The following is a 24,982-nucleotide window of genomic DNA, read 5'->3' on the forward strand; positions in this document are numbered from 1 at the left end:
GTAAACAGTGACAAAGAAAACCCTTCTAAAATATAATTTTTCATGATCATCCTGACAGCAGGATTTAACTTAATGACTCATGTTAGTCTCTCTTCCTGTCTCCCAGTGGGAGCTAATAAATCCTAAGAGTAGCTCCCACTTTATAGCTCTGGGAAGGAGGGAGGAAATGAGCTCCATTAAGACACTTGGTGGATGGAGAACAAAAATGTCAGAAGACTGAAGGAAGTTCACAAGAGTTGAGGAACACATGATGGTACTTCAGCTGTTCTACACATCTGCAGCTGGAGACACTGCAGCAATCTGTTTGCTTGACCATGCATTGGTGCTACCTGAGATGGAAATGCCCTTGCATTTCATAGAATCATAGAATTGGCTGGGTTGGAAGGGACCTCAGAGATCACCAAGTCCAACCCTTGATCCACTACCACTGCAGTTACCAGACCATGACACTGAGTGCCACATCCAGTCTCTCATTTGTGTTGACAGGAATAAGCTGCAGTCTGTTGCTTAAGGATATGCCAGATCTCTAGTACTGCAAAACCTCAAGATACCCAAATGCCTGAAGTCTCTCACTCCCTTCCAGTAACACATCATAGTTTTTGAGGGTTTTGGTCTTTTCTGCTAACAGCCTTATTTTGTTAGGTCTGTCATATGGCTGAGGCAAGTGTGGAATGGATGTGCTGTGGACTGAACATTTCTGCTGTGCTTCTATGGGATCTGTGGGGTATGATCTCAGTGCCCCAGCTGATCCCCAGTCCAGTGGAGATAAGTGACCTCCACATCCCATTCTGAAAGCACTGCCAGCAAAATTATTTACTGAGTGCAGCTTCTTTCCTGAATGATGACATTTGCACAAAGTCTTGTCGAGAAGCTGAAAATGGGGGATTGAGGTCCTAGTTTAAGTGTGAAGATTCCTTGTGCAAGGAGGTGGTTTATGTTGCCAGTGTGTTACCAGGGCTAGGAGATGAGCCCAGCCAGACACAGAAGCCCAAGTAACAGTGGGAGGATGACTAAAATGTCTGTAATCAGCAAGCCTCTGCATGCCATTTATCCACCGTGTGTCAATTAAACTCTCATTTCAAAAACACATCTTCCTCACTTCCTTCCCCACACATGTCCCCAAAGAGGAGTTAAGTGAGTTATTTTTTCTTTAATATGAGACATCTGGTCCCAGAGATCTACAGCAAAAGCATGAAAAAAGTCAGGTGGAAAAACATCTCAGCTTTTATTATCATGTCCCACAGAGCTGCATGAGAAAAGTGAGAGTAGAGCTGATAAAAAGCCCACAGATCATCGATTCATTCTCACCCTTTTCCTTTTGCTGTACATTGGGTCTTGCACCTCCCCAAAACATAATCTGCTTAGCTCAGGTGGGACACCAGCTTTCATCTGCTGCTTAGAATCCTTCAGTGATAATTCAGCTGTGGAGCAGATCTGCAGCTGATCAGAAATCCTCCTGCCAAGTAGCTTTTTTTTCAAGGAATCAGACTTTTTAAAAAGTGTTGCTTCTTTAATTAAAAGATTGCAAACTATGAAAAAACTACCTGTGGAAAATTTCACCTTTAAGATGAACACTTAAAAAAATCCAGAAATGCTTCTGGTTTGTACTCCAAACCACAGGGCTGGGTTTTTTTTTTTCATCTGGAAAAGATGCAGAGCTAATTCACAAGAGCTCTAGCACAGATGCCTTATAGCCCCAAGCTTCCTCAGCTGTGCAGCATTTCCTAGGATGCCTTCCTATCACATCTCATCTTGTGGTAGGGCACTGATTTGTCATGGGAGGCAGCTGGTTTACTGAACATAATGGGAATCATCAGCCTAAGCAGAGGTTCTGCACAGCAAGGGTTTACCTGAGTACAATAATTTTAATTGTAGCTGAAGTAGTCAAGTTTATGAATTTCTGCTCCAAGACACTAGGCATAGTGATGAAACCACAGGTAAGTAATTAAGGCATGTCACAAGATTATTTTTCTTTCTGTTAGCTTCCTGCAGTATTCAATCCACAGTTCAGGTCTGCAGCAGCAGTTTCATTATTCCAAGCATAAAGGAGAGAATGTGACTCTCAGACACTTGTTGCACCTCTGCATGATGAGTCGTGACTCTTAGAATAAATTAGAGCAGCCTGAGGTTTGGTTCAAACTTGTACCAAAGATGTCCAGGGACTGACTCCAGAACTTAAACCAGATTCGTACACTCAAGCCACCAAGTGCTACAAAACTTTTGTCCTATTCTAACAGGGAAACGCATCCAGCCACCCTGGGTGAGAATTATTGTCCCTTAAACCAAGTCTGGCTTCAGCTGTCTGTCAGAGTACAGGACACTCACTTTGTCTCAGAAATGTGGTTGCACATCTCAGTGTTCAAAGGGGTGTGTGTGGTCCACTGACCTCAGTTGTGAACGGTGTCTAGGTGAAAAATCTCATTTGGGTTCCACCTGGAAAATCAAGGGGTTAAATGAGATGTGAAGTTAAATACAGCTAATACAGTTAAGTAGTCTGAATAGAGGTTCAAAGTTTGTCCCAGTCAAGACAAATTAAAATGAGGATGACAACAGATCTGCATGGCTTAGGCAGATTGCTGATGGAAAGGAACAACACAGGAATGCTTTTTTTGGTAATGTCAGAAAGCAGAGGGTGGGTTTAGTGGTTGGACTCTGTGATCTTAGAGGTCTTTTCCAGCCGTGATCATTCTGTGATATGCAAAATGAAATCATTGACCAAAAAAAGGAATATTTCTGAGGCAGAGATCTTCTGCTGGACTCGGTGGACCAGGACAAGCCTCCAAGGGCCAGAAATCTTTGGGATCTTACAGGAGCAGCTGGGCAACCTAAGCAGTGCAAGCACCGGCAGTGCAACAGGCAAAACACAATTGCATGTCAGGAGAGAGAAGTTACGGAAACCAGAAGTCATGGAAAGGGCTGGCTTTGTACCATATTATTATAACTAACAATGTGCCCTGCAAGCAGCAGTGGTTGTGATCCAGACTGCCAGCTCTTTCCAATGGTTACCATGGCTCAGAGGCTGTGGTAGGCTGTAGGAGAAAGGAAGAAACTCACCCACTGAGTTTTTGGGTGGTGTCATGTGGATTTGTGACATGTGCTTATTAATACTTTCCACTTGCAGAGTTGTTACAAATATTCTTTAAAGTTTACTGGCTGCCTGCTAGACTCTGTAGAGTGACCTTCAAGTAACCATCCTTCACTTACACATCTGTTAAAAATTGAGCAAGGTAGGGGACAGGGAGGGGCTCCTTCCCCAAAAATGTGTGGGATCTGCTTAGATGTAACACTGGCAAATGGTAAATATTAAGAAGGTGTTGCCCTTTGTTAAGGAACAGAGAAGGTACTGAGAAGGATGATGAGGAACATCTCAGAAACTTAGGGAATGGCTTCTAAGGGTTCACCTGTTTCTGAGCTAGGCAATCACTCTGAATTTCAGACATTCTCAGGTAGTCAGGGTATCTGACAAAGTATTTTTATTGGTAGAGCTGAGGTTACTCAGGGCCATTCTCACCACTGCTGTTTGGTGGATCTCCATTGCAGCTCCTTGTATTGGATGATAGAAATGAGAAAATCCTGCTTATAACCGATACCTAAAATTGAATGATTTGCCTGTCTGGAGGGACGCCAGACTTTTCTTCATGCATCCAGGAGAAGGTAAAGATAGTCATGAAAGTTCTGATAGATATTTTGGCCATGGCTGCCTCCAGCTCTAGGCTGGTGCCTCTTCTCTGATGGTTGGTGCAAGCCCATGGCTTTTATAAGACCAGGGCTGCCTGAACCTTCTGTAGAGAGCAGGCCTGTGGATAACTCCTGCAGACTGAGGTTGTTTTCTTTGTCATTCGAAATTGAAGAGAGACTGTGATTCACTATTCCTTGAAGTCCTGAGGGACTTTCTGCTGATTTCAGCACGTGAAGCAAGAGGCAAGGCGCTCCCTTCTTGAGGAGGTCTTGGGGTCTGGAGCAGCTGCTGGTACGTGGTAAGAGTTCCTCTCAGGAATGAACTGCACTACTCCATGTGATAACAGAGAAGATTGGAGGAAACAATGGCTGTTTTCCCATGTGGTGTTTTTGGAATGTTGGTTTTTTTTTCTTCCACACTTCTGATATAGATATGAGCCTGGATCAGAGCCAAATTTTATTTTCTCCCTTCTTGTTACCACCCCCTTCCTTCCCATGAACTTAGGAGCTGCTTAAGCCACAAACAGGGACCTCTTGGAAATCAGTGGCTCATCGTATGGGTCCTACTCTGCAAATGTTATTTGCAGTTGTTCCTGGATTGCTGTAATGGAAAGATTTGGACATGACCAATGCATTACTCTTCATACAAGAACATGTAATATTTCCACACAGCAGTTGGTGTCTTTCCATCTAAATGGGAAAGACAGAAAGAAGGGGGACCAGGATTGTGGCAACCAGGAAATGCCCAAAGCAAAATGTTTCTGGTAAGTATGAGTCAGAAGAGTCAAAATATTTCTCCTTAACCACTGGCCAGCTGAGCAAGAAGAGGAAAAGAAGATAAACAGGACAGGACAACAGAACAGCATCTCTGCAAAGTTTCCAGTCCTCCTGCCCAGTCTCTGATCACTACTTTCCAAATGTCTTTCCCTCTTTTACAGCTCATTGGCAAAGATAGTGGGTGCTTCAAAAGGATGCTTTTGCATTATATTTTCCAGGAAGGTATATTTTATGGGATTCTTCAGGATTAAAGTAAAATCCAAATAAAACTGAGAATAGTAACAACTTAGCTTGAGTACAACTCTGGTAATGATATCCTGATTGCCTACAAGTCTTCAGAAGCATCTGTCCTTCATTTTCTCTGCTGAACTACACACACAGATGTGCATATGCATATATTTTTACACACCTGAAAACTTGAAGTCCGACGTATTGCAAGCTCAGAGAAATGTGGTCATCACTGAGTGCTTCAGAGAAAAGAGTGGGGAGCTTTTTATGAATCGGTTCTCAAGATTCTCTGCTTCAGAAAAATATTTCAACCTGTGGTAGTTAAAGGTCAGCTTCAAGCTTAAATATATATATTATAACTTTTCCAATTTTCTCTGGTTGATTTGCATAACTATGAATTATGGTTGTCACCCCTAGTTTCTTTGTCCTTCTAAGCTGTCGGGTTCATGTTTTTCAGTGGCAGGGACTACCTGTGAAAATCAGGACAGGGCTTGTTCCTCAAATTGGTGGTGATCACCTGCTTGAATTAAAGTCTTCAGGAGATTTTCTGTTTGCAGGCAAGCTGTGAGCAAAGCCTCAGTGGGATATTCTCAGTGCAGAGGTGCCTGCACAGAAAAATGAGGCTCATCCTTCTACCTGTAGCCCTGTCTGGATACTCTGTGGAAAGCTGTCTTTGAGGCCAGAAGAAACAGGCTAGTGCTATGGTGGACCAAAATACTATCTTTTTCCATCCCAGGAACAAGGAACAGTAATTTCTCTGAAAACAATGTGTTTTCCTCCCATCAGAAAAAACTATTTTCTGCTTCATCTCTGCTACTGGCAATATCAGAAACACTTTTTGTTTTGCTTTTTCCCCCAGCAAGACTGGGTTGGCTTAAGACAGCTTAGAAATATGGACACCAAAATGACATTTTTACTATTCCTTGAGACAGTGTGACTTTCCGTCATACCTTTAGCCTGAGTTTGAACTCTGACTTCACCCTCTCCACACAAAGGAACCTCTGGGAGGTTGGTTTAAGCCCAAGTTAATTCAGCAGGGGGTATAGATAAGAAAAGGATGCTGAGTTCACCCCCTCTCAAGTGCTGGTTGTTCTCTATTAGTTTCCTGAGCTGCTCCTTACAGGGCAATCATATTCTCCACAGCTGTTACACAATTGGACATTACACATTTGGTTTACCTGTACCAGTGCAAAAGGAGTGAAAATATTTATATTTGTTTTAACTTTCCTTTGCTGTGAAGAAAATCAAAACACCAAGGATGTGTAGGACAAAAAGACATTTTATTTGAATCAAATGCTGAATTGTACTGACAGGTGAACTGTACTGCTGATGTTTACTGATGTCTAAAGCTCAATGTATACATTAAAAAAAACCTGGATAGAAGGTAGAAAACATTTTTAATTATTTTGCCTGTAGATTCCCCTGCTTCTTTTCTTTAGGAAACTTGGAATTTAGCTTTTCAGAAGCAACAATGACCAGGGAACAACATGCTTAGCAGAGATCCAGATTGTAAGTGAATTCAGAAAGTTCATAGTCATGTATTCATTCCTGCATCTCACTCACAAGAAAAAACAGTGCCAGTATAGATTTCATTCTCTTGTTACATCTTGGAGCAGAGACAGATGCAGCCGAGTGCAAAGCTGGAAACTGGAAAGTACTTCTCTTCTGTAGTATTTCTGGCAGGCACTGCAAACACCCAACCAAAGAACAGAAATGCAGACAGTGCTCATTTTAATGGCTTTTCACCAGGAAAGAACAGCCTGTCAGCATGTCCTGTTTCAGCTGTAATACCACAGAAGCAATTAATCAATTAATATGTTTAATTGTTGTCAGCTCACCATAGGACTGGCACTGCAATGCCCAGCTGTGCAGTGTCCTAAGTTAATCCCAGCTAGTATTTGGGCTTGCAGGGGAAAAAAAAAATGACATGAGTAGCAATACAATTCTAGAAATGGCTACAAGGGGCCAAAGTTTTCTCTGTGAAGAAAACTTTTTCTCATCCTGAATATAAGTTAAAGTAAGAATGAGAAAATGTGGGGTGATTTGACTCTGTGTGGCTTTCTTAGGTGACCTTCATCAGAGGTAAATAAAACCATTTCTCCGTGCCTCAGCTTATCATCTATGGTATAGTTTTATTCATTTATCCATTCATATTTTATTCTTCTTAAAGCTGAACATTTTTGCCTCTTTATAGGTTTTTTTTCTGTTTGGGTGTGAATGTGATAGTCACACTCAATAATGTTTTCACCAACCTACTTGTTAACATCTAGTCATCTGCTACAGTGCTTAAAAAACCTTGTAAATAGTCATTTTTGCTAGTAATGTTTGTAGTGCTCAATACATTTATGGAAGGAAACATCAAAATAAATGTTTCCTTTGTAGTTAGTGGAACGTACAAAAATGATATCTCAATTATTATTTCCTTTTGAAGGAATATTTTCAAGCAATCCATGGAGTGCAAAAGTTTCAAGAATTTCAGCATCTTTGAGGCACTGCCAAGATTAACATGCACAGTGCTTTTTGCTCATTGCGTTGTGGAGATACAATTTAAAATCATGACAAAAGCAAAATATGTTAAATTCATCCTAAATACCAGAGCCCTGAAAGTGCTGAACCCATCCTTTGTTGTTGCCTGTAAAGTTGTGGGTTTGATCCACCAGGAAGCACTTGTTTACAGCTTCAGCAATTCATATTTCCCTTTCGCAAGAGCAAGACATCACACTGGCTCATTCCTGCCTCACTTATCTCATTTCTTGGTCTTAACTTACATTGCTCAACCTTCAGGCCCATTTGCTTTGGCAATGAAAGTTGCATAAATGAAGCAATACTAGGAACAATACAATCAAATTACAGCACATTTGTGAAAAGGAAAAAAAGAAAAAAAATTAGAAACAAACACTGAAAAGTAAGAAAACTAAAAATTACAACGTTATCCATAGAAAAAAGGAAAGCGATAAGGATTTTTTTTCTGCAGTAGAAGATTATAAGAGATTACTGTAATAGGAAATAAATGGCATCATAATGAGATTTATGGGAATTAATTGCATTTATGCAAGTTATTGCTAGTGGAAGTTACAGGGATCAGCACTCGTCTTGGGAGACTTTCTCACCATGGGTCTTGAGAATGCTTGGTATGCATCTCTGCTGACAATTCAGGCACTACAAGGCTGGTCTCACCCTAGACTAAGCCTCTACTGCAGTGCTAGTATCCAGTGTGTAACTTTCCAAGGAGCTGGCTTGGAATTTTTTCCTGAAGTAATGGCAGGGCATGGCCCTACCACTGCAATGCCAAGCTCCATTGCATGGTGAGTGGGTGTCTTATAACAAAATGGTATTTATCTAACTGATGAGAAGTAGGAGCAGGCATATTATAGTCTTTCTGATTTTTTTTTAATTTCCTGTTTTTTCCTTTGTAGCTTGAAATTTAGACTGACATAAGTCTGAGCTCACAGTGTATGAAAAGATGTAAACAAACACATAGCACCTGCAGGCAAAGGATGACCATGTAATCAAAGATCCAGCTTGGGGAAAATGCTGAAAACTTCTGAAATGGTAGTCAGAAAGAAAATGGCAGTCAGGTGCCATTGAAGATGCCTTGAGGTGTCCATGCTGAACACCATCTGGAAAGTCAGGAGTGTTTGTCCATTGAAATGCATCAAGTAGCCAGGCTGCTAGAAACACTTCAAGTCAAGGCAGAGAAAAAACTGGGCAATAGGGTTGCAAATGGGACCCTGACCACAGAACATGAATGTGTTGACCCACATAATTGTGCTTGATGCGACCCATAACTGTCTGGCTTGGAGACCAGTCACACCAAAGCCTTTCCATTTATCTTTCTGGTAGCCCAACCTTCAAGACTGGATGTGCTGGGTAATGTAAAAAGCTGATAAAAGAGGTTGCTTTTTCTAAGCTTCCCCCTTATCATATGCAATAGAGCAGGAAGCAGAGCCTGGCTGCCCAGGATTGTGATAAGGAACAGGTCAGTAAAGAACTGGCTCTTCCCAGGCTGCTTCTCTGTCTCCAGCAGTCTCATAATTTTTTCCATGTTGAGAAGACTCACTGCTAGCAGAGAGATGAATACAGGGCTTTTTCCCTCCTGTGCAGTCTCCTTCTTGACACAGAAAGGAATAATAAGGGCTAGCATCAGGTTTTCTCTCTGTGCAGAGCAGAGGGGGAGAGCAGACATCTCCCTGTGCATTTGCAGATGGTTTCTGCAGTTAGCAATACCTGAGATCTGGGTTTTTTTTTTTGTCTCTAGGGATGGCTTATATGGTTAAAACAGTGAAGTGTCTCTGGTAACATGAAACAGCATGCAACTGCATCTCTAACTATGGCCATTTAAAAATTTCAAAAGTAAAAATAATGTATGTTCAGTTATTCAGTGAAGTGTGGCATCCTGACTTCATCCTGACTCTTCCTGTTGATACAAAACCTCAGTTTGATGCCCTGAAAAAAAAAAAAAAAAAAAAAACAAAAAAAAACACAAAAAAAACCAAAAAAAACCACCCCAATTCTCTTGCAAAAAAAAAGAGACACCAAGCCTCTTAGTTGCATCTGAATGATGAAGTGCTACAATTCTTTCCCAAAGCAAGCCTTCAAAGTCTTCAGCTGATCAGATAAACATTTCACAAACATTTCTGCTGGGGCTGCAAAATCTTTTCTCTCGAGCAAGCCTTAACCTAGGGGAACGAATAAGGACAGCAGATGATGCTGAAGAGATGTGTCTGCCCCATTTCCTGGTTGTGGTAGACAAAACACACATAAGAATTCCCTCTTTTCTTCTCTTGAAATTAATGCTGATCTGACACAACATTTTATCTTTCCTCCCTGCTGGACGTGGTACATCCTCTTGAAATACAGCTTAAAATCTGAGTAGTCTGCAGAAGTAGGGTCTTTACAGTTTTCCAGTCTCCATCATCTACTAGTGGTTGTAGCTGTGTACACAGGAGCATCAAAGCTTCCTTAGAGAGGATATTTAGGTTAAAAAAAAGAAGAAATAACAGTAAAACCAAAAAAGTTTAGGAAAAATGAAAGAGGTAAACATAACCACTATTCTCTTGCAAAATCATTACCACCACATCAAGTGATGGTCTAAGCAAAAGAGCCTATTGCCTCTTGTAAAATCATATTCTCAGCTACAGATCTTGTCCAAAAGTTTTTTCTGAAGCTGGCATATTGCCCTGGGATGGCATCGCAGTGTTGGCACAGCACCTTCTCACCACAGAAACATGATATGTTTGTTATAATGATGCTCACTGGGTGAAGGGCAGTGATTTACTCTCTGCAGAAAACCTTCCAGATGAGCTGGGTTCAGATCTCACAGGAAAAGAGCCACTGCAAATATGAGCACTGCTCATAAGCATCTTGAGGGGCCCATCCTTATCCCCCTGATGTCTGCGAGGCTTCCTGGGAAACATCAGCAAACTCTGCACTCAGCAGATCCCCTTGTAAACACAAGAAACCAGCTTTGTGGCTCCCAAACACTGGTTTCTGCCCCAGGAAAGATCAGGCAATTGCCTGCAGCTCAGGAATCCCTCCAGTTCTCCCTTCTGCTGCCAGGTTTCTCATCAGAGCCACACCATTACTCTGAGTCTGGAAGGTTCTTGCTAAGATTCCCTCTTGACTCTGGAATGAGCCTGAGCATGCTGCCCATCACATTGATCTAAATCCTGATGTTTAAGCCAAACTGAAAGCCTAGGCTGCTATTTTCTGAGCTAAAAGCTCAGGTGCCATAGGTTGGGTTTTTTTTGGCACAAAGAGGAACTGCTGTGTGTACTTGCTGGACAGAGAAGAGGGGGGGTTATATACAGCATGCACCTAGGGCTCAGCTATTCACTTTCTCTTTCACATTTGAAAATGTTTTGGAAGACCTCACTGGAGCTCAGGAGCTGGAAGAATTTGAGAGACAAGAACTTGTAGCAGAAAGTTGATATCCTCCAGATCACTGAGCCACTGAGTGATCAAGCTCTTTGTGTTTAATGCATCAGCAAGGATGAAGGAATATGCCAAGTAGCAAGCATGAAGTTTAATGAGACAGGTATTTTGCTTTCTCAACAAACAGGAGGTCTACATGGTTTTTTTGTTTTTTCTCTCTTCTTTCAGTACACTGACAGTTCACACAAGCTTTTACAGTGGATGGACTTTGAGCTGCCTGAAGATTTTATACATCCTTGCCATGCAAAGTGCCAGTGCTTTTGCACATCTGCATGTTTCCAACTTTCAAATCTGTTTGCAAATTGTAATGTACTCACCATACACCAGCCTGCGATTTTAGTTGTGTAGCAGGTACTGGTTGTTCTGGCAAGTAAAAAGCTCTTTGCTTGGGACAGGCTGTGGGGTAAGACCTCTGTACTGAAAGCAGCTTAATATACAGACTTTTCCCTTGGGCTTTCAGGAGTGCCCCAGGATTGACACTCATAAACAAAATTGTGTCTGGAATCAACACTGATCTCTAGATTAGGGTCCTACATCTGCAAATATTTACACAACTTTTTGTCCCTAAAGACATGACTGGGCCCATCAGTTTCAAGTTTTTTGACTTGAAATAGCAGGGAGCTGTGCTGAGTTTGGGAGGAGCCCTCCTACAAAAAAAGCACCAGAGGGCAGAAAAGGCAGGGGGTGAGGGGTGGTCAAAGGGATGCATTTCTCAGCCTTGGTGGCTACCATCATGCCGGTAGAGAGAGCTTCCAGACTGCATCCACGGGTGATAGAACCAGAAGTTAGAAAGCCTAACTTGTGGGGTGAACAGGCTTTGTCCCAAAGCATCTTGGATGGTCCTGAATAGATGTATTGCACAAAACCTTACATTTCTAACCCTGTTGGAACCAGCCCCTGCCTCAGCACACAGTGTGTTATAAAGTGTGCCTTTTCGTAAAGGTGTTGCCTGGATCCCACTGTGTTGGCTGATTCCCTCAGGCAAAGTTAACCTCATCAAGCATATGACAGCTTATGAGCAGAGATACAAAACCAATCTTCAGCCATTAAGTAGGCTGCCACTCATCAGATGAGGTGAAGATACTGGTAGGATGTGCTTGCAGCCTCCACAATGGGGAGGCGAAGGAACGAGGATAAAATCTCCGGAAATTGGGACCATGCTGCTTCCTCACTTGACAAGTTATTACTGTGGCTCAGCAGACAGCAGTGGTGGTTTGTGACCCTGGTGTAGTCCAGCCCTGAGTCTCCCACCAAAGTCTGTAAAGAGGTAATGCAAAATGGTATGGTTCTTAGGTATCATTTCACTTCTAGATAGATGAAAGATGATGCTCACGAGAGATTTCTGCAGAAACAGCTGATGTAGCCTGTAGCCAGGACACCAAGGCCTTCTGACCACTAATTTCCTTTGGCCAGGATTTCACCAACTGGCCTCACTCCAATGAAGTAGTGAAGCCAGAGCATAATCTTACTTGGCCCACAGGTTCTCATGAAGAACAAGAGCAGTATTAATAATAACTTATCAAGGAATATTTATTACAAGCCGAAGTAATTGCTTCTTGTCTCTTCTGTCCCCGTGTGTGCAGGTTGAATTACATAGTTATGTTACATACATCAGACTATCTCAGATACCTATTTATTTTCAACAGCAGTAAGAGAAAAAGGGGATGATACAAGTTTCAAGTAATGGGAAAGTAGCCTCTACTGTATTTGGCTATTCTTCATCTTCAGCAGGCAGTGCAATACAGAGGAGCCAGGTAGGTTCAGGAGCACATACTACTTGCAAATAAAAGTGCTTTCCTCTATATCTTGGATGAGCCAGCCTGTTGGAAATGTGCAATTGCAATTTGGGAAACAGGAAACAGATGTGTTCTGTATTGTAACCCTCTGTGGCTTGGAGGTAGGGAAGGATATGATAGCTAAGGTCAAAGATATACTGGAAGTAAAAGACTATTAACCCAGGGCATTATCAGTAGCACTTGTCACATACTTTCCCTGTGGGCCTCCGGGTGCTTTGCAGACAGCAGCCAATTAGTCATTGACCCCTCTGCCTCTGAGGTATGAAGACCACAATTCAGTGATATGGCAAATCCAGCTCTTGGATTCCTAACCCTAGATCAAAACGTGACGGCAGAATGGTGCAAAATAAGATTTTTTTTTTTTTAAGTCATTTTTTTGCCTAAAAAAATGTTCTAAAAAATGCATCTAGGTGATCTCTGTTTTGAAATATTACTCTACACTAGGAATCGTCTGATTTTTGACTGCCAGGCCATAGATACCAGGCTGAATTCCATCCCGTGCGTTCTGGATGATCTACCAAATGTTCTACATCTCTTCTCCCACACAACTGGTGATAGGATGAGAGGAAATGGCCTCAAGTTACACCAGGGGAAGTTTGAATTGGATATGAGGAAAAGCTCTTTACAGAACTAGCGGCCAGGCATTGGACCAGGTTGCCCAGTGGAGTCACCATCCCTGAAGGTGTTCAAAAACTGTGTGGATTTAGCACTCGGGGACACGATTTAGTTGGCTGGTGGTGTTTGGTTGATGGTTGGACTTGATGATCTTAGAAGTCTTTTCCAGCCTTAGTGATTCTATGATTATATGAAAAATGTGATTGTGTGAGCTGGCACAATGAGGGTTACATCCATGCTACAAATATATAGATCTTGTTTTGATTACTGTGGACTTGAGGTCTGCAGAACTCAGACCTGGAGAAGAGATTTGCAGCCCTGCCTCACTGCAACTAGGCTCATAGAAGTGGGGTTTGGCCACCTCAGGACAGCTCCTAAGACTCTTGCTTCAAAATTGCTTGTAAAATGGGTGGCCATTTACTTGGATTTGTCTGTGTATTAAAGATTATCTGGTCTAATTGCTCTCACCAGCCCTCTAGCTGTGAACAAAATTTAACACTGGCTAAAATAAGTTCTCAGGTGCACTACTGAATGCAGCTGAGGGTCAGAAGGTGTGTGTCAGCTGCCCTGCTCTTACTGCCTACTTATGCACTCAAAGCCACACCAAACTGCAGTGACATAATATTGATTAACCTATAATGAAAACAGATGAAATTAATTTTTTTTCAAAACTAGGTCTAGCTGGTACTCTCTGCCAGAGATTGCCTACCCAGAACATTAGCAGAGGACAATATGGGCTTATCTTAATTTACAGGACAATGAGATTGTGCAGGGAATGTGGTTTGTCCTGATGTATGCATGTGAGTTACGGCAATGGGCTTGTGGTCATGCCTGGCTGGCTGAGCTTTCATTCCAGACACACCAGCCTCTTCTCTGCAGATGGGGCACATATGGAGATCATCCAAAAAATGCTTCTGTGCCAGGCAGGGACACCTAAATCTGACCCCTTTTTTGTAATTGGGGGTATAGCTGTCACAACAGCAAATTAAGAAGTTAGGCAGATGTGCTGTCCCATGCTTCTCCATCATGCACACAGGGACTGTCTGCTTTTCCTATCATGGCCACGAGTTATATGACCAGCTCTGCCCACTCTTACATTCAATCACCACTGCAAAACAGAGACACAAATAGACCTGAAATTTATTTCAGGCTAAATTTATAAAAGACTGGTGCCTCTCTTTTACAAACAGCTCCACTGGACTTTGCTTAAAGCCCCTGATTTGCTTTATTTAAATTCTTGAGTCTGCTCTGAAAAGTCTGTGCTCATGTAGGGGAGCTTTCAGGGGACTGGCATGTGTGAGATGATGGGAAAAGCAAATAGAGCTCTGTGGGGAAGGGGTTTTACCTGGGCTTTGATATCTTTTCTGTGTTCAACAAAAAAAAGATTTGTAAGAACTTGAGCTCACTTTGACTTCTCCACTGGCAAGCTCAGACAGCATGTTGGGAAAGCAAGGTCAAGTGTCACTGAGTGTGCAGAGATGGGCAGCACCAGGACCAGAGAAAAGGAACTTGGCACATCGAGTTGCTTTCTTCCTTTGTGCCAAGCAAGAGTGATTGAGGGGGAAGGAGCTGTTGCAACGTAGGAGAGAGGAAACAGATGCAGTGTCTGCCCTGCCACTGCCAGCTGGTGCTGCAATCAGACACAGCTTGGGAAGGGCGTGTGGCAGGAGCCACCAGATGCCCGAGCATCAGGGCAGGGCAGCTGAGGTCACCAGGGTGGATTACAGAGGGAGAACTTTCTTGTGTTGAAACACTATGTGGTATTGCTGTGAGAATATCTAATAAAGCCATAGTTGGAGCATTTGCGGGTCTGTTGCTAGGCAGATTGTTTTAAAAACGATCTTATTTTGCAAACTGATTCCTTCTTGTCTTTTTTTCTTTATTTTTTCCCTAAGGGTCTTAAAAAGTTGCCCATGGCAGATCATGATTTTTATCATTTTATCTGCTCTTTGCTGTGACTGATCACTTACCGACTTCTTGAATCTCTGACGAGTTAATTTTCAGAATACTCATCCAGGTAATTGTCACACTGCAATGTTCACATCAGCCCTAAGGCACTGCAAGTGTGAGTTTCTCAGAGGCCCAGCTCCTTGAATTTGCTCTGCTGGGCTGTCTTTAAGGCCTGCAGTGAGTGTTTTTAATTTTAGGCATCTAACTGGTGCATGTTCCAAACTCCTTCTCTGGGATAGTGGCCACGAAACAGCCTCTGGAGCTGTAAACTCTGCATGCTGATGCATGAATGATGACACATTGTGCTGCATCCAGAAGCCTCCTGGCAGGGCACCAGCCCCCAGCAAAGACTGACTGTCCCAGGAAAGCTCTGTAGCACCTAAGCCTGGCTTATTATGAGCTAGAGGTGAGATTGTCCCTGACAAAAATACCAGAGGTTTTCTACCTTTCTGAAAGTCTTTGGGCTCCCAGCACTACTCTGTCCTGACCAGCCCAGGAAAGCTGCTGTTTCATTTTAATCTCCCCTTTCCCAAGTACATCCCAGCCTGAGTGGGAGGCTGGGCTGGGCTGGGCCATGTTTCCTCCATGGCAGGCATCTGAAGATAGAAGATCCATGTGAACTCAGGTTCCAGAACCAGTGGGGCCAGCAAGGGCAAGGGACAGGGGTGGCTGGTTTTCAAGGCAAAAGATGCTCATCACTTCACTGGCTTCCACTTGTCATTGCAATGAGCCTCCAGTACAGTCTTGTCGGTTAACCACAAAAATTAGCAGCTAATTTCTTGGCACTGTCTACTGCTTTGTGTTCCACTTGATTAGTATCAGCAGAGGATTTCAGCTCAGATTTATATCTGTCACTCATTATTCCTACTCAGTGTGTAGTATCTTCTTTTCTCTCCCATCATTTACAGGATGACAATCGGCGCATCCCCAGAGAGTGGAGGGGTTGCACTTGACAGCACGTGACTTACAGAGCACAACTTGCAAGCTCCTTGCTCACAGAGCACAACTTGCTTCCTCTGAGCTTGCTCCTAGCATGCAAGTTTTCCCACAGCACTTTGGGTGTGTTTTATCACCTCAAGGCCCGTGGAGAAATTCTCACTGTCACACAGAAGAAAGTGGTCTTGAATTAATTAGTCTTTGTATCTCAGATGGAAAATTATAATTTGAACCACTCCACTGAAGCAGTGAAATAATAAAAGTGCCCGAGAGGAGGCCAGCTTGGAGGCTTCTAGTGGAAAAAGAAAGTTTGGATAGAAAAAAAAAAAACTGGCATGAAAGAGAATGTCATGAGATCAGCCCATAGAATCTGCTGAGGAAGACAGAAAGCAACTGAACAAATCTAAGTAATTTGGGTAGCAGTTTTCATTTATTAAGTTCTGGCTCGTTAGATGTATCAAATTAGGCAAGTGCACAACTGCCATGTTTATCATACTGGGCTCCTAACGAGCATCCTCTCTCTTAAGGAGCTCTCTTTAAACAAAGAGACACAGATGGGAGGGATGGTGGGGAGGTAATGAGGTGGTGAGAGGAATGTATGTTTAATTCAGCACTTCTCTGGCTAACTATCAAGCCATTCCCACAAGAAATTCCAAAGCATCCTGAGTGAAAGATAGGCCCCCTTACACCGTGGTGTCTAAGGAGTCTCTACCTTGTGGGATGTGCTGCCAATTGAACCCAGACCCAAGCCCATTTCCTACTTCTGTGGAGAGGCTTGGAGAAATTCCTGGGGGTTCAGGATTTGCCAGTGATGTGATGTGATGTGAAACAGGCCTGTCTTCTTTGATGCAGACTTTCTTTCTTGGTTAAACTTTTGTTCCTCAAGTGCTTCATCTAGTCTCGTTGGGCTGCTAGACTGAGGGAGGGTGCTCTGACATAAATCATCAACATCCTGAATGGCATTTTCATCAGTTCTAAGTTTTATGCTCCTACGGTAGTCAACAGTCATGAGAAAAACCTATTTGAAATTATCCCAGGAAAGAAAGATATAAAAAAGTAAGAGGATTTCATATGCAAAGACACGTGTCCTTAAACTCAGCTTCTCCTCATAACTCCCAAGCAATAGACTTCTGCCAGAGCACTTCACATCCTCACTACTAGGTGAGAGTATCTCTGCACAGCGGTGGTTGCCATTTGACAGAAGGATTAGTGAACTTGGCCCTCATCCTAGATCTTTTGGTAGGTTGATGAAATTCTGAGATTTTGAACATTTTCTTCAATATTTTTCAGAACAAATGCATAGTACCTAGTGGGGTCTTGTAAGCAGCTTTATAGTAGTGCTATCACAGCTCTTCAAGAGTAACTTTATCTTCTCTAAGTTTAACTATTTCAATGTGTCTTAAGTTTATTTGTGTTGGAAAAGACCTTCAAGTCCAACCATTAAGCTAAAACACAAGACTTTAACCAAACCATATTCCTAATTACTATGTCTATGCAACTCTTTACCTCTATGCAACTCTAATAGCTCCACTGGGCAGCCTGTTCCAGTTCCTGACAATCCTTCCGGTGAAGAAATTGTTCCTAACATCCAATCTAAACCTCCCCTGGTGCAACTTCAGGCCATTACTTCTTGTCCTATCACTTGTAACTTCATTGAAGGTACTTATCCCCACCTCTTTACAGTACCTCAAGGTTGTAAAGCCTCCTTTTTCTCTAGGCTAAACAACCTCATCTTGCTCAGCTGCTCCTTCAAGACACTGCTCCAATCCCTTCACCAGCTTGATTGCCCTTTTCTGGACAAGCTCTAGTAGCTCAGTGTCCTGTCCAGTCATTGGTCTGACTTTCACACACCATGAAGAAGAAGCTCTTTCCATTTCTCATTTCACAAGTTCAGCGTAAGGAGCAAAAGGGGAGTACAGATATCTCATGCTTTGCCACTGAACATTTTAGGAAATTAAATAATGAAAGATTATTAAAAGCTTTCTGCATAGTACTCTGTCTTTTGTGGTACCAGCATCATCTTGCTGCTAAGTGGTTCACCCCAGTGTCTGAAGCTGTTCTATCCACACTGAACTCCTTACCTACATAATGAGTTATGAGAAACACCAAGCTCTCATATAGCTGCATATATCTCACTTATATGCATTTATCCCTTAATCATTCAAATTGCTCTTGTCTAAGTTTTCTCCTTTCTTCTGTTTAGTGTTGGAATCACCAGTAATTTCTTCTTAGTCTCCCATGTGACCCCTGTACTAGAGCTGTGCCCTCTCTAATGCACACAGAAGTCACATACAAATTGATTACAGCCATTTTGATTTACTGTATCATAAATCTGTGTCTCAGATTATAATCTCTGCTCCAGATCCCTGCATTCAAATTGTATTTATTCCATTTAATATCTGCATTTTGGATGACTCTTCCTTCCTGACATTCACTATCCCAATCTGAGTCTTAATTTGCTGTTTCCTCCTCATCTTTCTAAGTGCTCGGTGCAACATGGATGTTGGCTGCATGTTTCAAAGTCAGTTCAGATGCAAATGTACTCATTCCTTTTTACTCTCAAGGAATTAATGAGATTGATAAATAAAACCAGACACCAACTTTAATCTTTTTACTGCTTCCCTCAGTATCTCTGCTTTTCATTCAGTATGGAGTAGCTTCTATTTCATCTTGTGATAGGGTTCTTCCATCAGTTTGCTATATGGATGAAGGGTTTCACATCTTCTTCACTTTGAATGTCCCTGGAGACATCAAACTAAAACCTTTATTCCTTTCACTTCAACCTTCAAGCTGTTTTGAACTATTTGTCCGTGTCTAAAACAGGGTTGTGGTTTATTTGGTGTGATGATTTCTCATTCTGTGTACATGTGCACATACAAAGGAAACTAAAAAAGAACATCCAGGCCTAGCATCCCTTCTGCTTCTTGCTCATGGTACTGTTTGTCTCCTGAACTATAATTTGCACTCAAGGTTACAGCAAACATGGGTTCCTCCTTCCCATGCAATCTCTCTGTTTATGGAGACAGTGGGAGATGTGGGCTGACCTGTTGGGCCGTGATCTTGGCTGTGTTTTCCAGGGCTTTGCTCAAGACCACCTTGCAATGACTCAAGTTCAGGCTGTTCCCTTTGAGAGTCAATGCTGACTTGTAGGCAGGAGTCATTTTCATTGGTACTTTGGAAGTATTATCTCTGCTCCTGACTCAGTAACTAAAAAGTGATGGATGATGCTGCCTGGGTTGTTTTGCTGCCCCTCTTAGATATTCCTGAGATCTGCAAATAAGGGCAGAAGCATCTTTAATCTGTGGCCATGCAAATATACATCTGCAACCTGTCATACAGTGACTTCTTTTTCATGCAAACGGACACCACTTAATTCACACAACATCTAAAAATGCAGTGTAATTCTGCTTGAGTAGAAGTCCTTTGGGGTCAAAATCCTGCTCCTCTGAAAGCAGATGGGAATTTTTCCTCTGGTATTGAGAGAATCCAGATCTGGCGAGCCATGAATGCAGGTCTGTCACACTTCTTCCTCTGTCTTCATTAAGCTACTGTGATTTTTTTCATGGGAATCAGATTAGTGACTTCTCATTTGACCAAATACCTCTCTGAGGTACCTCAGCAAGGCTGGGACATTTCCTGTGGCTATCATATCCGCTTCAATATCCTTCAAAGTGAACCCTAACCATTGAAACAGGCTTTTCTTTCAAAGCAGCAAACCAGCCTGGATAAGATGAGAGGGACACCATAAATATTACATAGGGTCTGAGACACTTACTGTAAATTCAACAGTAACTTTTCCAGCTTCCCACTGGGAGAGATTTCCTGGGAATAGAAAACTCTCTGGAGTTTGTAATAACTTTTTAAGTGATATTGGGATTTTTAACATTCCATATTATACAACAGGAAGCAGAATCTTAATAGAAATTGTGCACACAGTTAACTTTAATAGGAAACAGAGTGTATGTGGTGGTGGAGTATCTAAAATATTATTTCTCTTTGTTTTTGTTTTTAATTAAAATAATTTTTTTCATAATTTTTAATTTACTTAACTCTTTATACTGCTGGATTCAAGAAAGAGCTGTGCAGGCATGATAGTCACAAGGACAACCTGGTACACTCTACAGGCTAACCAAGTCCTCGTTCTAGTTCCCTCAAAGTTTTGGGACTGGGCTGGAAAGCCCAGGAGAACAGGCTGTCAACAAGCTTCAGCTCTGTGTTTGCAGAAGTTCTTGTATAGGAAGGGTTTCGAGCTGAGCCCAGATGTGGGCATTTTTCAATGTCAGCTGGACCTCTAAACTTCAGGTTGAGACATGTTCAGTTTTCTGTTGAGCCCCTCCTGGATAGGGGCAAGCATCAAGTTGGCAGCATCTGGTTTTGTTCTGCTAGAATGTGAGCATAGGATGCACAGAACTTCAAGCACACCTAACAGGAATGGGATGCTGGGCAGATCTTCATGCCAGACTTGTGACTCTTCAGTTCCACTGAGAATCTAGGAAGGGAGGTATAAAAGTAGGGCCATGGCTGAAAAAGGGATTATTAGACATTATCATAGAATCATAGAATTGACTGGGTTGGAAGGGACCTCAGAGATCATCAAGTCCAACCCTTGATCCACTCCCGCTGCAGTTACCAGCCCATGGCACTGAGTGCCACATCCAGTCTCTTTTTAAATATCTCCAGGGACAGAGAATCCAGTACTTCCCTGGGCAGCCCATTCCAGTGCCTGATCACCCTCTCGGTAAAGAAATTCTTTCTAATATCCAACCTAAACCTCCCTTGGCACAACTTGAGACCGTGCCCTCTTGTCTTGCTGAGAGTTGCCTGGGAAAAGAGAGCAACCCCCACCTGGCTCCAACCTCCTTTCAGGGAGTTGTAGAGAGTGATGAGGTCTCCTCTGAGCCTTCTCTTCTCCAGGCTGAACAGCCAAATATTATAAAATATTATAAATATCAAATGGGTGAAAAAACTGTCCCAATAACTTATATAGCAAACTAGCACCTCCTTGGTAACTCCCTCACAGGGAATTTACTCACTAGGATCCTGATTCACTGAGGCATCACAGCAGCAGGCTCACACTGCTGTCTGAGGCTGAGCACATGGCCATGGGGGTTGCTGAACAGGGTTTGCTGGCTTTAGAGACAACAAATGTCAGCTAGGAAGGATTCTGCTGCTCCTCACCCTGGAGAACTACCTTTGTGTTCTGGCATTCAAGAAATACCCAGACCGTTCCATGGTCATAAATGTTTTTCCTGACTTTCAGCTGAGAGAAATTCCTCTCCAAGTAATGTTGCTTTTTTGTACAAACCACAGCCAGGGTACATCATCTTGTATTGGGCCCAGCCCTCTTGCTTCAAGGTAATTTGTGGCTGTTTCTTGGATCTGAGGGAAGAACAGGGCTTGAACTTCTCCTTCCCCACAAGCAAGTGGTTGGTGAGTAACACTTGTGAGTAAGCCTCATCAGATGTTTGTACAAATGAACCTTTCCCCCACCCAGTCTGAAACACATACAAAGTGATCCAAAGAAAGTAGTGGTTTTCCATGAAAGCAGGCAGGCAAGCAGAAGGACTCGAGAAAGTCCTGGCAGTGGAGCTCACCTCCAACTTCAGGGAAGTTCTGACCAGAATCCTGGACTCCTTGCCTCGCCCTGGTTTCATTTCCAAATTTAAATGTGAGATAATGTTTACTGTAAACACAGCTCACCTCCATGTCTGAGAATGAATTTCATCTCCATGCACTTCTGTAGTTGCAAAGGAGATGTATTTTGTAGTGAATCTTTTATTTATAAGTGGTTGGAAAGGGACTTGTGTTTTAATAAATGAGTAATTGATGGGTAGCACCCAGTGCTGTTGGTAGTGTATAATTTTCCTGTCTGTAACATGCTCAAGAGGCTCTATTGACCATTTATGAGCTCTGTGCATCACTTTGAAATCAGACCATGCTGTGAATTGTACTCAGTTGCTGAAAAGGGAAATATAAGAGGCCACATATTAAAGGAAATCTAGAGCCTGTGAGTTGCACTAGGTCCTGGGGACTTTAGGATCACTCTGTGATTTTCAAGCCTTTCCCATAAAGAGAAGGACAGACAATCTCATCCTGGAAGTTTGCTTGCATGGTCATCCCATGGTCTGGTAGTTTTTGCCTGAGTCTGCAGTAATTTCTGGGCAGAGCTTTTGTGAGTAATAACTAAATCGAGACCGAGATCTGGTTGTGAGCTACAGAAGAAAGGTTTTTTCCTCTGTGTATGTTGAATTTGTATTCAGAGAAACCCCTACCAGACTCCTCTGGAACAAGCCTGGAGGGACATTGCTGTAGCAGAAGGAAGACTATTTCCAGCTAAAAATGTGGTTTTAAAAATTATATTGGGGTGGGAAGCTGCTGTGGCCAAAGACTGCTGGGGATGGGAGCTGTGTATCTCTCTGTTTTATTTTCCCTTTTTTAATTTTTTTTTCCCCTTTAGAGTGAAAGCCTCCTTGCTCTCTCCATTTCCCAGCTGCCTGCCTTAGTTTCTCCCCCAGGCAGTGAAGTTTTCAGGATTAGTTAGCTCACATCTCTCCCTCACCCCTCTCTTAGGGATGCTGAGCATGAGGGGGTCTATCCAGAGACTGCATTACCTGTAAAAGAGATCAAGGAAAGGTCCCATTTACAAAATTAGATTCCTGGTTAGTGAATTCTGACCTGTCCCACTTCAGGGACTGCAATCCATTTCTGCTTATGATTTTGAGCAAGTCTGGACAATTTTGGCAGATGTGGTGTCAGGAGTTTGTGATCTGAAGCTGTCTGCAATCAAAAAGGATCTTGGTGTTTTTGCATTTCCATGACTAAAAGCTGCTGTAAGTCCCAGAAAGGCTTTTCCAGCACTAATAACATTTTGTGGCTTCTATCCTGAGGCAGATTTAAAAAGCTTTGGTTTTCATCAGGTGGATAATAAGGTGAAAATTGTCTCCTATTGCAATTTCTCAAGACTCCTTCTCTTTCCAGTTAGTACCAGAATTGTCCCTCCCTTGATCCTGAGCATTAAATTCAACTGCCGAGACTTGTTAAAAACCCCAGGTTTAGCTTCCTGCTAAAAGCTGCAATTTTAGATCCTCGGTGGGTATAAATAGACACAAATATACAATGCAGTTGTGCTGACTGACATTAACTGGGAATAAGGCCCAAACATTTGGTCCTTCTCTTCACCTCTGCTGTCTTGCAAATGCAGACACACACATACCCACACGCACGCCTGTGCAGACCCAGACACTGGGAAGCTTTCTGGAACTTAATCTCCTGCAAAACCTATAGCTTTCCTTCCACTGCATAAGTTGGTCTGCAGCTTTATTGGCTAAATCCACATATTAAATAAAATGACCATAATGGGAACTGTGTGCAGACCTCTGGTGGCTTATTTACATGACAATTTTGCAAGAATACAAAAGTCTGCACGTTGACGTGGTGACCCACCAGCAATCTGGAAGTTTATCATTCCTTCTCCATGACTTCATATATACAGTGTTTGGTGGAGGAGGCTTTTCCTCAGGTTTTTTTCTTTTTTACTTTTTTTTTTTTTTTTTTTTTTTTTTTTGGAGAAGAATTATAACCTGGCAAATATTTTTGGACTTAGAGGGGAAATTGTGTCCTGTAAGTCTGTCTGTAGTGACTCAGCTCTGTATTGGGATCTGCCGTGCAGAGACAAGGATATAAATGTGTTCCTCAGCCATTTCTCAAGGGAGAGCTGCTTCCCACAGGTCCTTGCTTACAGCCAGCATCCCTCCACCCTGGCTGAGAGCCATGCTCAGCCCTCAGGGACTGAGTCTGTAGGAGCTGTGTACATGTTCACATGTTAGTACACATGGATACACCCACTCCAGCACAGGCACATCTCTTTTTCTGGGATAGGGAATGAAAGACATAGGATCTAGGGTCAGACATTATGGGATCAAGAGGGCACCTTGGCCATGTTCCTGGGGCACTGTCCCAAAGACTCATTCCCCAGTTTGTCTGCTGCAACAGGAGTTGCTGGCCAGGAGAAGGCTGTCTGTAGCCAGTGGACATGGCTTATCACATCTTACCTTTGCCTTCTCCTCCTTGAGCTCTGTTTTTGGCAGCTCTCTGCAGCAGCTGGTCTCTGCAGCTTCTATATGCACAAAGCAGATGCTCAGAAATGTTTGGTCAAGGCATTTCTTTTCTCTCCCCCATGAAAAATTACTTTTGGACAAAATGCTTCCCAGGGAGAAGTTTCCTTTTGCATGGACATTCCTGGAGGAGGAGGGGGTGCCCAAAACCCTCAGTTACCAGTGGAGGATGCAAATATCTGGTGAAGCTTAAACAGGAAAATAACCCAAACAAGTCCATTCTCACTGGACTTGAGTGCTTGAGCATGTTTTCTCACGGCAATAATGTATGATTAAACTTAAGTAGTTTCCATGACTGATAAGTCCTTTTTAAAGGCTTGCTCTGCACTGGCTGCTCAGGGCTTGAATTCCCAGAGCTGTTATCCTTGGCCCTTCCCAAGCTTTAAATCCCTCTTGGAGAAGAGTGTCCAAGGAGATCATCCACATCAGGCTGGATTTATAGGAAGCGGGCAAAAAAGGAAGGGGAATATTTTCACATTCTTTTGAAAAATACGTTGGAAAATTTCCCCAGGAAAGAGAAATGCTTACGCAGCTTGAATTACTGTACATGTGCTTTGGATTGTGTGAAACCCTATCTGCTTTTTCTCAGCAGAGTCCTGATCCCCAGATGAGAGAGGCAGACAGACAGACAGACTGGCAGACACAGTGACAGCGACTTGCTGCAGAACCCCTCCAAGATCTCCCAGAAGTGCCCCCACTGCCTGCATTTTTTTTTTCCAGGTGGGTGGGACGAAGAGGAGGAGGTATTCCTCCTTGGGCTCAGGCACAAAAAACTGCTGAAAACAAAATATTTGGGGTGTAAAAATGAAAAAAATAGCCATTGCTAAATAGAAAAAATGGCCATGGTTTCAAAATGCCTCAGATTTTGCATTAGGAGATGAGTCTTATGGATTAGAGGTTCCCCTGCTCCATGTCTTGCTGATGGTGATGTAGCTGTATATTCCTTGCCCATGG

This window comes from Heliangelus exortis, chromosome 6, assembly GCF_036169615.1.
Source record: "Heliangelus exortis chromosome 6, bHelExo1.hap1, whole genome shotgun sequence".
In the NCBI taxonomy this organism is placed as follows: domain Eukaryota; kingdom Metazoa; phylum Chordata; class Aves; order Apodiformes; family Trochilidae; genus Heliangelus; species Heliangelus exortis.